The sequence below is a fragment of the Camelus dromedarius genome, chromosome 5 (genome assembly GCF_036321535.1).
Source record: "Camelus dromedarius isolate mCamDro1 chromosome 5, mCamDro1.pat, whole genome shotgun sequence".
In the NCBI taxonomy this organism is placed as follows: domain Eukaryota; kingdom Metazoa; phylum Chordata; class Mammalia; order Artiodactyla; family Camelidae; genus Camelus; species Camelus dromedarius.
Window position 1 is genome coordinate 44518238 of NC_087440.1, and position 14644 is coordinate 44532881.

At 31.7% G+C, this 14644-nt stretch overlaps 1 long non-coding RNA gene across 4 annotated transcripts in view; it reads left to right on the plus strand.

The window, feature by feature from the left end:
- Positions 1-14644, plus strand: part of LOC135321303 (uncharacterized) — a 277107-nt gene that overhangs the window by 17597 nt on the left and 244866 nt on the right. For all 4 annotated transcript variants that reach the window (XR_010380954.1, XR_010380953.1, XR_010380952.1 and 1 more), the window contains exon 3: positions 7416-7496. This is a non-coding gene — a long non-coding RNA (uncharacterized LOC135321303). The remainder of the gene's footprint in view (positions 1-7415; positions 7497-14644) is intronic.

Below are 14644 nucleotides of genomic sequence, written 5' to 3' on the forward strand. Positions count from 1 at the left end.
GCATAATAGAGGCGAGTGAGGTCAGTCTGGAGTTTACCCAGTACCTCTGCATCTTTCTGACCCCATCGCTAACCATGGCCATTCAGAAAGGAAGGGCCACTGGTTTACTTCTATTTCCCAGATCTCATTGGAGTCTCTCCTTTGACCAACTCTAACTTGAAACAATTCCAAAAGTAACAAAATTGACAGTGGAGCTGTATAGCACTTTAAAGTTTTACCTTAGAAAAAAGATGAATATGGTTTGATGGAAGTAGTGTGAGAGAGTGTTAAGGCTGCTAATTGAATGAAACATGAAAATTGTAAGAAACAAACAAAAAATTACGAAAACAGATAATAAGCAATACTAAAAAGAATATGCACATACCAATACTCAGTGTTTTTTTATAGCTTTCTATATTTAGCTGTGTTAGTACATTTTGGATTCAGCTGTCATTACCTGGTGGCATAATGTATCAGTGTGTTGGAAACAATCCAACTTCTGCCATATACAGATGACATTTACCTATATTTTTCATCCATCTATGAGCTAATTAATATAGAATTGCTCATTGCAGCACACTGAGATTTACTTTACAAATATGTGAACACATTATTTCTAAAATACAGGTTAAGATTATCTGTCATAAAGATCGTTTGTGTATACACATCTTCTACTGTGTATGTATCCTATGCCTAATGATCCTCCTTTCTCTTTTTAGTTTAATAGAAATGCAAATAAATTGCATTAAAGACATTCATTGCAGCATTGTTGATACACCAAAATTCCAAAAGGAATTACAAGTGGCTAATAATAAAGAAAGATTTTAATTAATTACACTATATTCATAAAATGAAATTATAAGATAAGCATATGTATGTGGATATGTGTATACATATGTGTATACACATATATGAATGAATACATAAACACATCCCTTATATATTATACACATCATATGTGCACGTCTGATAGTTTATGCATATACGTACCTACAAGTATATGCACATACATGCATACAAGTACACACATACATATGTACAGATACATCAGTATACTATCATTTGATTACATTGTGATAAGAGCAAGATAAATCTCTTTGGCTTACAAGAAGTATATTTCTGAAACAAATTACTTGTTCCCTGATGCTCTGCTTCACATACTTTTCCTCCAAGATCTAGAATGAAGCAATAATTCTTGCCTGAAGCATTATGGTTCATATTAGTGATGAGAAGAAAAAAAGGAGAGATGATAATCTTATGATGGCTCTAAATACTTCTGCACAGAATTGGTTTATGTTAATTCTGCTTGTATTTCTTTAGTCCGAAATAATCACATGAACAAGACTAGTATCAATGGGGTAGAGAGGTTAAATTCTCCCAAAGGAAGGAGAAGCAAGTATGTATGTATTAAAAAATGTCAAGCACACACACAGAGGAAGAGAGAGAGGGATTACCGTGTTTGTGTGTGTGTCTGTGTATATACGCAACGGGGCAGTGAATGTTAGTTCGTACGTTATGGAAAAGGATGTCTGTGAGACCACTTACCCTTCTTTCTGTGAGTTTGTATCCGAGAGTAGGAGAGAACTTTCCTTATGTTTTTGCTTTATAAACAATTTTAAAAAGTGAAAAAAAGGGAAAATGTGTGACTTTAATATTAAAAGTAAAAATATTAAAATATGAAAACAAATTGGATATGAAATATAAGGGCAAATAAATTTTAGAGACCATTTTTCATAGTTTTATTGGTAGGAAAATATTTCATTATTTTCTAACAACTTTATTAGTAAGCTTTACACAGTAAGCTGATACATGCCAAGTGTGTGTATTGAGAAATTCCCACTTTGTTCTTGACCTTAGGAAGAAGTCTGTCTTTCCCCCTTGGTATGACATTAGTTGTGGGTTTTCTACATATGCCCCTTATCAGTATGAGGAAGTTCCATTTTATTTCTAGCTAGATACAAGTTTTTAAAATAAATTGGAGTTGCATTTTGTGAAATTTTTTCCTGCACTTCAAAATGATACTATGTTCTAATAACATTATTTTTAGTATGTTCTAACATTGAGTGATTTTGAAATGATAAATTATCATTTGATTCCTGTGATAAATCTTACTTGTGCACACAATGTATTATCATTTTAATATACTGCATTCTAGATATTAATATTTTGTGAATAATTCACATCTATGTTTATGAGAAAAAATTGTTTTCCTCTTTTTTTATCAAGATTTGACAGTGCAATCCTGATCTCATAAAATGAGTTTGGAAGTAGTTATCCACCTCTTTTTCTGAGATATTTTGTGTAGATTTGATAGTATTTCTTTTAAAGATGACTTATAGTACAACTACACAACTCAAAACACAGAAATTATATAAAAGTTATTCAAAGAATAGGTAAAACATGTGATGATGTGGGCTCACAGCAATTTATCTTGTTTAATAAGAGATTTATTTGAGAAAGAGAAAGTTATCAAAAGCCTATGCAATGAGAAGTCATCAGAAATTTACTTAGATTAAAAACTGCTACAAAGTTATAGTTTCTACTATTTTAAGCATATTTTTCAACTTCTGAAATAAATATTTAATGAAAACATGTTATATCATTTTATTACAATTTCATGATAGCAAATGTACATATACACATATAAAAAATATTACTGTTGATTGAATAAGAAAGTTATGTTTAGTTAAATATACCAGGTATACTATTTATGTTATTCTACAACTGTTATCTCATAGTTTATCTGTGATAATTTACAACTTTTCATTAATATAATTTATTTATCTAGTTAACACTAGATAATTATCCCAGTAGTAGACTTATGAGTAGATAATTGTACATTCTCGTGTTCTCTCATATGTATGTATATATAGACATAATGAATAAATTGACAAATTATAAAGCTAAACTATAATATGAGGGATATTCACCAACATGTGAGACTAAAAACAGGGGGTCATAAGAGCGAGGGTAAAGAGGAAGCAAGAAGAAAAGTAGAGTTCTCTGTAATTTTCTGGGACCAGAGACACCTCAAGGACAAGGATACATCTGTATCTCAGACAGAAACTGGAAAACCATTTACATGCTTTCTCTGTAGACTCTGCTTGGGGGTGCGTGTATGTGTGTACGTGTGTGTACATGTGTGTCCGTGTCATTTATGCCCTCTCTGAGGAACATATTTCTTAGTCATATTGAGGGATAGATAAACTTCATAAAATGATCTATGAAGACATGTTTCCACAACCTTTTTTATTCTTCTCCTGAGGCCTGCCACTGGGAAATTTGATTTATTTCTTCCATAATACATCAAAATGTGCCATGCTCCTTAATTATCTACCTTCCAATTAAATCCCCTATTCCCCACAGAAATTTGTCTCAGCTAGTTTTTAAGGAGAAATCTAATGTGCTAAATAATAAGATCCAAATAGAATGAAACGTTTTTGTGTCATAGAAGTTGATGTTTATTAGGTAAATAGAGTGGCTGAGAATTAAATACATGTTTTTATACTACAAAGTGAGGTTTTGAGAATTAGTTTAAGAGCAGTTTTTAGTTCACTCTAAGCTTCTAAAAGAGAATTCAGTTTCTTAGACTATATCATTTGAAGTATAGACTCTAAAGCAACATTTCCCTAATGATTGTACTAATTTCTTATTAATAAGCTTTAAGAAGAAATTACAAACTGTTGAATGTCTAGGAGCATGAACTTGATGATGAAAGGACTTGAAATCATGTGATAAACAAAATGATTGCAGGTGTTAGAGATATGTGGGCTTGACACTTGGTTTTTTAGGGCCTAGAGTGTTTGTAGCAGATACTTATACATATGTAAGGAAACTAAGGGAGAATAATTTGAATCCTTACCTCTTAATTGAGAGGCTGGTCATTAGTGCCATCAAAAAGTTATTTAAGGAACACGAGTGAAAATGCTAATCATCATTATAACATCGAGTTTTCTGTATAGGTAGAAATACAAATATCACATAAGAATTTAAAAATCTGTTTGCTTTAAATGTCAATGAATATAAGCTTTTGCACAGCAAAGGAAACCCTAAGCAAAACAAAATGACAATCTATGAAATGGGAGAAAATATTTGCAAATGATGGGACTGACAGAGGTTTAATTTCCAGAATATATAAACAGCTCATGCAACCTAACAACAACAAAAAAACAACCAAATCCAAAATGGACAGAAGACCTAAACAAGCACTTTTTCAGTGAAGACATACAAATGGCCAACAGGCATATGAAAAAATGCTCAATATCGCTAATTATCAGAGAAATTCAAATTGAAACTACCATGAGGTATGACCTCACACCAGTCAGAATGGCCATCATTCAGAAGTCCACAAATGATAACTGCTGGAGAGGTTGTGTAGAAAAGGGAATCCTCCTACGCTGTTGGTGGGAATGTAGTTTGGTGCAGCCATTATGGAAAACAGTTTGGAGATTCCTCAAAAAACTAAAAATAGACTTACCATATGATCTAGCAATCCCACTCCTGGGCCTATATCCAGAGGGAACTCAAATTCAAAAAGATATATGCACGCCAATGTTTATAGCAGCACTATATACAATACCAAAGACATGGAAACAACCTAAATGTCCATTGATAGATGACTGGATAAAGAAGCTGTGGTATATTTATACAATGAAATATTATTCAGCCATAAAAAATAATAAAATAATGCCATTTGCAGCAACATGGATGCATCTGGCAATCTTCATTCTAAGTGAAGTAAAGCCAGAAAGAGAATGAAAAATAACATATTATATCACTCATATGTGGGATCTAAAAAAAAAAAGAAAAAGGAAGACTCATGAACTTATCTGTAAAACAGAAACAGACTCACAGCCATAGTAAATAAACATGGTTACTGAGTGAAGAAGAGGGTGGGAAGGAATAAACTGGGAGTTTGAGATTTGCAAATATTAACTACTATATATAAAATAGATGAACAACAAGTTTATACTGTATAACACAGAGAACTATATTCAATATCTTGTAGTAATCTGCAATGAAAAAGAATGTGAAAATGAATATATGTATGTATAGATATGACTGAAACATTATGCTGTACACCAGAAATTGACACATTTGTAAACTGACTATACTTCAATTTTTAAAAGTCAATGAATAAACTGAAATCACAGAGAATTGCAAATACCTCACTGACTTTACTAGAAAAGGAATCAGAATACACATTTATTTAACACTCATTCAAACCATTTCCATTTCTTATACTTTTTAGAGCAATCCTAATTGTTTCTGCTTCCTTGACATTTTTACTACTTTATATGCCTCATCAGTTTAAAACATTTACTTCTGTGACTACTGAACCATTGAGCAAATTGGTTCTTCAGATCAATATTCTTGCTTCAAGAAGGAAAAAGTCATACGCAGGTGTCTGGCAATGTTTATTTACTGAAAGCAGTTCATCTTCCACTGTTGATAGTTGGCAAAGTGACACTCCATTTTAGGTCTTTAATCATTTAAACTGTTTCCTAAGAAAACCACAACTTGAGAAAAAGAGAGAAAGCTCAATGTACTATTAAATAAAAGTGGCCAATCAGTCAACAGACACCCTCTCTTCACAGCAATCAGCAACAGCTGTATCCCAATTAAGGCTATGATTCTGCAGGTGCTCACAGAAGACTATGTCAAAATAAATCCACTTATTGAAAATGTTTTGAAGCGTTATAAAGTCTTTATAGCTAAGTTCAGACAAAAAAAATTGTAGGGATTTTCAGACAACTTATTTATAAATGTCAAGATTCTTGGGTAAAAGAAGAAAATGAGATCAAAACATGGAGATGTCTTTGGAAAAACATCATTCTCTTATTAGCTATAGACAGAAAAGGAGAGTTTGAACAGCACTACATTTAATTGGTAGAAACAGATGCCACCCTCTTCAATATACTCTCAACCTCTAATAGGAAAATATTCATTTGAAATTATCCAGTTCAATCTATGTGTGTATGTCATAATATATCCACCTAAGATCAGTCCTTTTGATTCACTTTAAGTGGATTTTAATAAATATTATTTACATATAAACTCTAAGACAATCTTTTTAAATTTGCCTTTACATAAAAATTACAAGATGATGTTATAAATTCAAATTCCCTCACTCTACTTCTAGGGATTCTGATTTTGTAGGGGTCTAGCTAATTTGTCCAGGGAATCTATATTTTTATCAAATGCACTTTAGTATTTATGATATAGATATCCAACTCACAGCATTTTGAGAAAGCAGTTCTGATTTTTTTGCAAATAAAAGAGTCTGAATTGTAAATTTCCTTTTAAATATTTGTATTTTAATAGCACTACTTCCAAAGAAACACACATTAATTTCCTTACTTACACCAAGTAGTTTGAGAATGGATAGCTTTTTCTGAGTCCACTCACCAGTATAATGATATATCTTTATTAGACAAACATCATCATGAATTGTTACGTATCTGCAGCACTAGGAAGCTGTAAATTTTAATTATTTAGTGTTTGCATGATGCTTGAAGATGAGATATTCCATTTAAGAGCTAAGTATTATAGTTGCTATTAAACATCTGTTGTAGTCTAGTTAGAGATGATGACATTTGACAGCAGCATATAAAATTATTCCCCTAGGAATTTATAAGTTGTCTGAGTTGAACTTATCGCACAGGGTTGACAAGATATTATTGATTTATTTTAAGAGAAGAGTTTCAGTTGTCCTTACCGCTTTTCAAAGGTATTGAGAAAATTTTCAAATCAATTCAATTAGAAATCAGAGGAGCAACAACTTGACTGAGAACTCACTTCTCAACAGAAATGATGGAAGACAGAAGGCAATAAATTATTTCATTAAAGCTCTGAGAGGGAATAACTGCCAAACTAGAATTCTTTCTATAGAGAAAAAAATTCAAAATACTATTTTTAGAAGTATTCTATAATTTTTTTTCAGGTGGAAAGGTAAATTACTATATTCATTTATCTTTTTACATTTTAACTGACATTTAACATACAATTTTTATCGAAGTGTAAAGTATACCAGTTGTAAGTATAAAGCCTGATGACATTTTGCAATGTTAACATACTGATTAAAGAAAATCCAGATCAAGGTATAGAGTATGCTTAGTACTTCAGGAACCTCTCTCCTGTCCTTTCCAAATCATTACCTTCCTGAAGGGAACGGTTTTTATGACTTTTAACACTATGATCTTGGATAAATTTTTCTTGATCTTAAAATTCATATGAATGAAATCATGCATTATGTGTTCTTTTCTTTCTGGCTACTTTCATTTAGCTATATATATATATATTTTAAGATTTGTCTATGTTTTGCACGTAGCGTACAATTCACTAATGTTATTGTTTTGTACTATTCCATTTTATCAATATCTGACAACTTATTGAACAACTCTGTTACTATTGATAGCTGTTTTGGTTGTTTCCAGATTGGAATTATGAACACTGCTACTGAGATGGTACATTCTATGACATTTCTCTGGATGAATACATAGGAGTGGACTTTCTAGGTAATAGCTTATGAATTTTGATATAACATTTTTATTATTAATTGGTTTAAAATATTTTATAATCTCCATTTTTATTTACAATTTGAATTTTTAGTTCTCTTAAAAATAAGTCAAATGATTTAAAAGTGTATTTATTTTAGATTTTAACCACATGGATACCTCTTGCTGTGCCCTTCATTTACTCTAGAATTAATCTGTTTCTATCCAGGATCATTTTTATTCAGTCTCAGGAAAAAGAGATCTCCATTTGGGATATCTTTTGATGTAGTTCTCTTTACAGTAGATTTTCTCAGTATTTGTATCTTGCTATTGCCTTTTCTCTCTCCTTTATCCTTGGAAGATATTTTCTCTGCAAATATAAATTTTAATTGGCACTTATTTTCCTCCTACATTTTAAGTGTCTTTATCCACAGTTTCCTGGATTGTATATGCTTAAAAGTCAGCTGTAAGTCTTAGTTTTCCTCCTCTGAAGGGAAGGTGCCTATTTTCCTCTGGCTGGTTTTAAGTTTAGTTTTCAGCAGTTTTACTCTGTCTGTAGTGCCTGTTGTGTCCCTTTATCTTTATGGCCCTGACCCTAATTTTTGTGTTTACATCTTGTGACATTGTCAACATTTACCTTTGGCATTTTTAGCCTTATAACATCTGTTTTCTGTTTTGCTTCTGGGAGTCTTACTTCACACATATGCAGTCACCAAATATCCTGAGGGGTAATTACATACAGAATGACTTCCTTTTTTGTGTTTCCCTTTTCTTCTGTATTTCCAATGATGTATCTTTCTTTCAATTTTCTGTAATTTCTGGCCATGTTTCTTTCAATACTACTTCTTACCCATACTTTTTTTTTCTTCCCATCTGGGATTATAAGTGTGTGTGTGTCTGTGTATGTATATACACACACTATCCACCTCTACTAGAACTCTACATACAGAATAAATAAACTGCAGATTTTCAGTGGCTTAATAAAACATACATTTATTTTACAGATATAACACTATAATTTATATCTTCCTGGTTCATGACAAATTTTCCTTCACATGGCCAAAATAAAAGTTCTTCAAGATTTAAAATAAAACTAATTTTTGTACATTCTTTTGACTCATGTTCAAGACTTAATTCAAATGCCATTTCCTTTCCTATATGTCTATTCTGAAACTTATCTTAAAGTCAGTGTATCTGGATATTTCTGACATCCTATATATATTTTTGTAATGCTTTTAGGAAAGGTTTATGTAATTTGATGTTTATACCCTCTGGATTTAGCATTTGGTCATTTTGTAGGTAGTGAATTAAAATATTGAAAGTTTTGTTGTAATTTTCAATACTTGATAGGAGTAATGATTATATCTCTGTAAACTCTACACCATCACTCAAAATGCATTATATATAAACACATGTAATTTTGCCCTTCAACAAATAAGAATGACATATAATTATTTTTGTTACCGTTTATAAAGGACAGTCAAGATTACTATTCTTTAAATAAAAAATTTATTTTACAAGCAAAATATTTACACAATGGTTTTTAGATTATACTCAAGAAGTCTGTTTTTGGAAATAATTCTGCATCTGTAAGTCTGTTCTCAATATTGAAATATCTTTAATAACTCTCAATAATAAATGTCTTAGAGAAATTGGAATGGATGGTAATTCCAAGTGATAAACTATTGGTTGTCAGGGTACTATTGGTGAAATATAGTTTATACAACTTGACATTTGGCAGTAATCCAACAATATAAATGACTTTCACAAAGCGTGACGTTTGGGGACTTTATCATAAACTTTCTATTTTCTCCAATAAATCTCATTGAAATATAAAAAAACAAATGCAGGAGCAGTTGACAAGACACATTATTTTAACAATATTTACTGAGAGATAAATATTTTATATCTATCTGCTAATGTCTTTGGGAAAGATCAAATGTGGATACATCTATCTTTATGGCAAAGTCATTAGTATATTATTGATTTCAAGGGGAAGGAATATCAATAGGAATATAAATAACAGGAAATAACACACTTCAATATAGGAAAAAAAAACCTACCACTGCTTTGGGAACATATATGAACTTCAAGAGGGAAAAAAAATCAGGGTCGAATCATACAAGTGATAAATTTTAAAGAACTGAGTCAAATATTTACTCCAGAGAGAGTCAAGACACTACTTATCCAATAAAATATCTGTCCTTATTTTTTCAGACACTAAAAGTTTACAGATTTCCATTTTTTTCCTACTATTTTGACCTCCATGAGAGGATTATACTGAATCCATTTTGTAATTTCACAAAAATAATTTTAAAATCATATCCTATAGCCTGTTTAAGACATTTTACTTTGTTTCCTGAAATAAATTGATATAGAAGAGCCAATCTAATTAAAACAACATTATGAATTTGATCAGCATTATTACAAAAAAAATGTTATTTATCTATTCCAACCATTTGTATTTATCTGATATGTGATTTTTTTAATTCTCTGTTTCTTATCAATGGATTGTCTGGATCCTTTAAATATATTCATAAGGGTTTTGTAGTGGATATGAATGATTATGATAAAAATATTGATGACATTGAGGGCGAGGATGATAAAATGACAAAGAAGCTTTTGTAATTTGCCAGCCACTCTGAGAACACAGTTAAATAATTCATTAAAAATTGATAGCACTGTGTCTGACATGGTCAGCACTCAACATGTTCTGCTACTGTTGTTAGGAAAATATGCCACTTTTCCTGATATTAATGTCTCCTCTTTTTTGCTCCAAATAATTACCTTGATGAAAAAATATATAATTTAAAATTTTTAATTTATTTAGATATGAATAAAGCATACATATTAATTAGAATTTTGATAAATCAAAAAAAATTATTTCCTATTACAAAAACTATCTAGACCTATAGATAATTTTTTTGTCTGTTTTTTTCTATTAAGTCTAATCTTTGAAACTTCACTTCAGAATAGAACAGCAGTATGACCTTAGAAACTTTTGATTTTCTGTATGAGGATTTATGTCTTTACTAACTTTGCCATTGAAACAACATGATAGAATTTTTTTCCTACATAAAGTTTTTATTTCCATAATTTTGGTTTCTTGCCTAACCAAAGACATGTGAAGTTAAAATTATTTTTCAAAGTACATGAAAAATATTTTAAAATTATAGGTATATTTCTAAATTGTTTTCCAAAAAAAATTGTGTTAACATTTTATACCACCTATAATGTACAAAAGCATTTATTTCATTGAATTTTAATGTAGTTTAGTATTTTTTTACCTCTAATATTTCTTCATTAATGACCAAAATGAAAAAAAAATGCAGCATATTTTTGTGTTTAATTACTGGGGGGAAGTTAAAAATATTCCCATGAAGTTTCAATATTTTTACCTTTATTTTTATGAAACTGTCTATATAAGATGTCTTCATTTTGAATGAATATGCTCCCACTACCACCAAAATGCACCCATGAGTCTTCATTCAGCCAATACTGGTTAACACCTATTGCACATACAAGGCACTATTTTAGGAGCTAAAAATAAAGCAGTGAACAAAACAGGTGAAACTGTCTGTCTACATAGGACTTACCAATAATAAATAAGCCAAATAAGGGAGTGTTAATTATGTTAGATGTTAATAAGTGCTATGGAATATAAAAATTTCTTAAGGAGAGGCAATCTCAGAAGGTGATTTTAAGAGGGAATGAGCCCTGTGGACACCTAGGGAAAGAAAGTTCTAGACAGAATGGAAAGCATGTGCAAAGAACCTTGAGAGCAATTACCTAATGTAACACATGAGGAGCAAACATTCCAATGAGTTGGAGTGAAGTGAATGAAGTCTAGGGTATTAGGAAATGAAATCAGAGAAGTAATGTGTGACCAGATGTTGTGGTTACCCCGTGTAAGTGGGAGACTCCCTACCCAAAGTTTGTTTCAGATATTGAACTGATAATGATACACACACATGCCAACTAAGTATGAATTTATTATTACTAGTAATAGCCCTCTGGGGAGACCAAGGCTTGCTCCCAAGTGGGCTGGTAGAAATGGAAATTTGTCAGCAGTGAAGCATCAAAAATGAATTCCACCAGACCATATTGTTTTAACTCACAGTTAGAAAAGAAACCATTTGAAGGTATTGAGCAGAGTGGTGACATAATCTGATTTGGTTCTATGTGGAAGACTATGAGTGCTGTGTTGAGAATGGAAAGTAGGTGAGTAAAGGAAGATGCATGGAAGCCAGATGTAAGCATTTGCTTTCATTCAGTGAAAGATGATAGTGGCTCAGAACAAGAAATTAGCAGTGGGATTGGCAGGAACTGGTTGGGTTAAGAATACATTTTGAAAATAGGAATAGCAGGATTTGTTCATGGACATGCTACTAGAGAGAACAAAGTTTGGGCTTGAAGTTTGGGGAAGATGCAATAGGTGGCAACTGATAAGGAGAAACAAACAGTTTTGAGAGAAAGCAAATAAGATGCTCCATTTGCCACTGAACTTAAATAAGGGCTTGGGCATATAAATCTGGAGATTAGGGCAAAGGTAAGCCAGTGATACACAACTGAGAGATATTAGCACAGAGATAGTATTCAAAGCCATGGAATTGGATGAGAACCTAAGTAAATGACTCTGTGTGTGTGTGTGTGTGTGTGTGTGTGTGTGTGTGTGTGTGTGTGTGTGTGTGTATAGCATTACAGGGGCTTATCCATGGGACACTCTAAAGTTCAGAGATAGATGTTGATGACTGAGCAAAGTAAGCTGAGAAGCTGACAGGGTTGGGAGTAAAGGAGGTATCTAGGAAATCAAGAAGACAAAGTGCGTCAAGGAAGGAATAATAAACTGTAGGTCCAGTTTCCAGAGGAGTGATGAAAATGAACTTTGCCTGGAATCAGTTCAAGAGAGAGTGAGAAGAGAAAACTTTAAGACAAGAATGTACAACTTATTTTGAGGAAGAATTTTGCTCTAAGGAAAGGAGGAATACATGGATGGTAATTTTTAAAGGTTTATTTTTAAGTCAGTAGGAGAAAGAACAGCATGTTTGTCTGCCAATAGGAAATATTCAGGAAAGTGGGCAAGTGTTTTATTCATAAGAGGGCAGAATTACTTGGATGGGATCTGGACACAAATGACAGTTTGGCCTTTACTAAGAACACAAGGGTTAAAACCATTGTAAAATAAGAAAATAAATGAAAATATATGAGCACAAATTCAGGAAATAGAGTCATAGATTTTATGGGAGCTTGTGAAAGTTTTCCTCTGAATTTTTCTCTATTCTTGGTGAAATAAGTATTAAAAACACTTATAACTAAATGATGATAGGAGAAGAATTGTTAGAAATTTGAGAAGAGAGATAAAGATATGGTATAGTCCTGAAATTCTAACACTGTGCACCAAAGAACACCCAGACACTGCAGGGAACTCACATCAAAAAAAATTTTTTTGGAAGGCATCACAGTGATACTTGATAACAAATGGTTGCTGTGCAAACTGCTGGATTGAAGTAGTTCACGATTCCAATATTGAATTGTTTTGCATTCCTTTAGATAACGTCATTCTTTTACAAAGATGGGTTTTGGTTGTTGCTGTGATGAAAAACAAGTAGTGCATGAAAGTCAGTGTGGAACTGGAAATGAAGGTGGTGGCATCCATTATAATTCCAAGGGTTGAGAAATTGTGCCATGTCCAACAAGATGCACACATTTCCTTAGAAGGTGATTGTGGTCATTTAAAATTGAAATTAAAATGTTTTCTTTCAATTTATATGCATATTTTTCCAAATGTCTGCTGTTATTTTGACATAAGTCTTCATACATTGCTTAACCTAATTACCTAATAAGTAGAGCTGTTCAGTATTTCTTTTTTAGTCTTTGGGTGCCATGTAAAAATTAGCAAGACACTAAGGACACCATAGACTGAGGAAGGCTGGGTAATTGTGGTATAGTCATCCAACACAGTAGAAGGACACATGGACCAGATGGATCAAAATGAGATGACATTATAGGTGCACTCTATGTTCCCAGTCCAAATTTTAAAGGTAAGACACAGAGAAATGACACAAAGTTAAAGAGGTATTAAAAGGGGTGATTGCAATGACTGATCATATTATTTAAAATGGACCAAAGGAAAATAAAAATGTAAGGGGTGGGGGATTCCAGCAAATAATATGTCATAGGGTCAAAAGGGTTTAAGGTTCTATTGAGGTCAAGGAGTTATATTCAGTGCAGGAGAAGGAATGGAAATGAGAATATGGAGAGCTTGACATTATCCATGATTAACAGCTAGAAGGTATGTGTATGAAAATAAACATCTTGGAGTGAAAGAAAAAAAGAGTTTGATTGGATGCCAGACTTGAATGAAGCTGGTTTGAGAGAAAATGGGAGTAGAAAATTGAAAATACCAAGTATAAACAACTGTTTTGGAAAAAAGGATGCATTCTAATGGGAAAGAAAGACAAGATCATAGAGGGTCAGAAAGTTAAGAATATAAGAAATCTTTACACCTTCTGCAAAGTCGTTGCTTTTGGAATATGAGCGCTTACAACAGTTATAAACACATGGACTAAGTTAAAAGATACATAATAGAGTTCTTCTGTTAATCATATTTGTGGCTATAAAGAAGGACAATCATTAAGGTTAGTACATTAGGGTATATTATTGTTAAAATTTTATCTGTGTATATCATTTTATACTATTAAATAATCTAATCTATATTCCTACATCAGATGATGGACAAGTATATCTGCTTCATTCATGTATACAGTTTTCTATCTGTACTTCTATCATTTTTACTTAAGTTCTTTATTTAAAGGACAGTATGCCTCTGTCCAAAATAGTCTATTAGAATCAATATTTTAAAGCAGAGAAAAATAAGAAAAAGAAAGAAAAACTCTGCCACGTTTTTATTTGTATTTAGCATTCTCTTTTTTAACATATTTTAATTCCAGTTTTAATTTTACTTGAATAATATGATAAAACTTGCCAAATTGAAAGTATTACCTGTTTCAATAGTCTTTGGATTTAGAAACAAATACAGAAATAATAGTAGAATAACAAATTTAACTTTTGAGAAAACTTACACTGATTTCACACAGATTATTTTACCTTTAAATGTTTGAAGAATTTTCAGTTTCAGAGTTAGCAAACCGTTTGCAAAATTACTAATT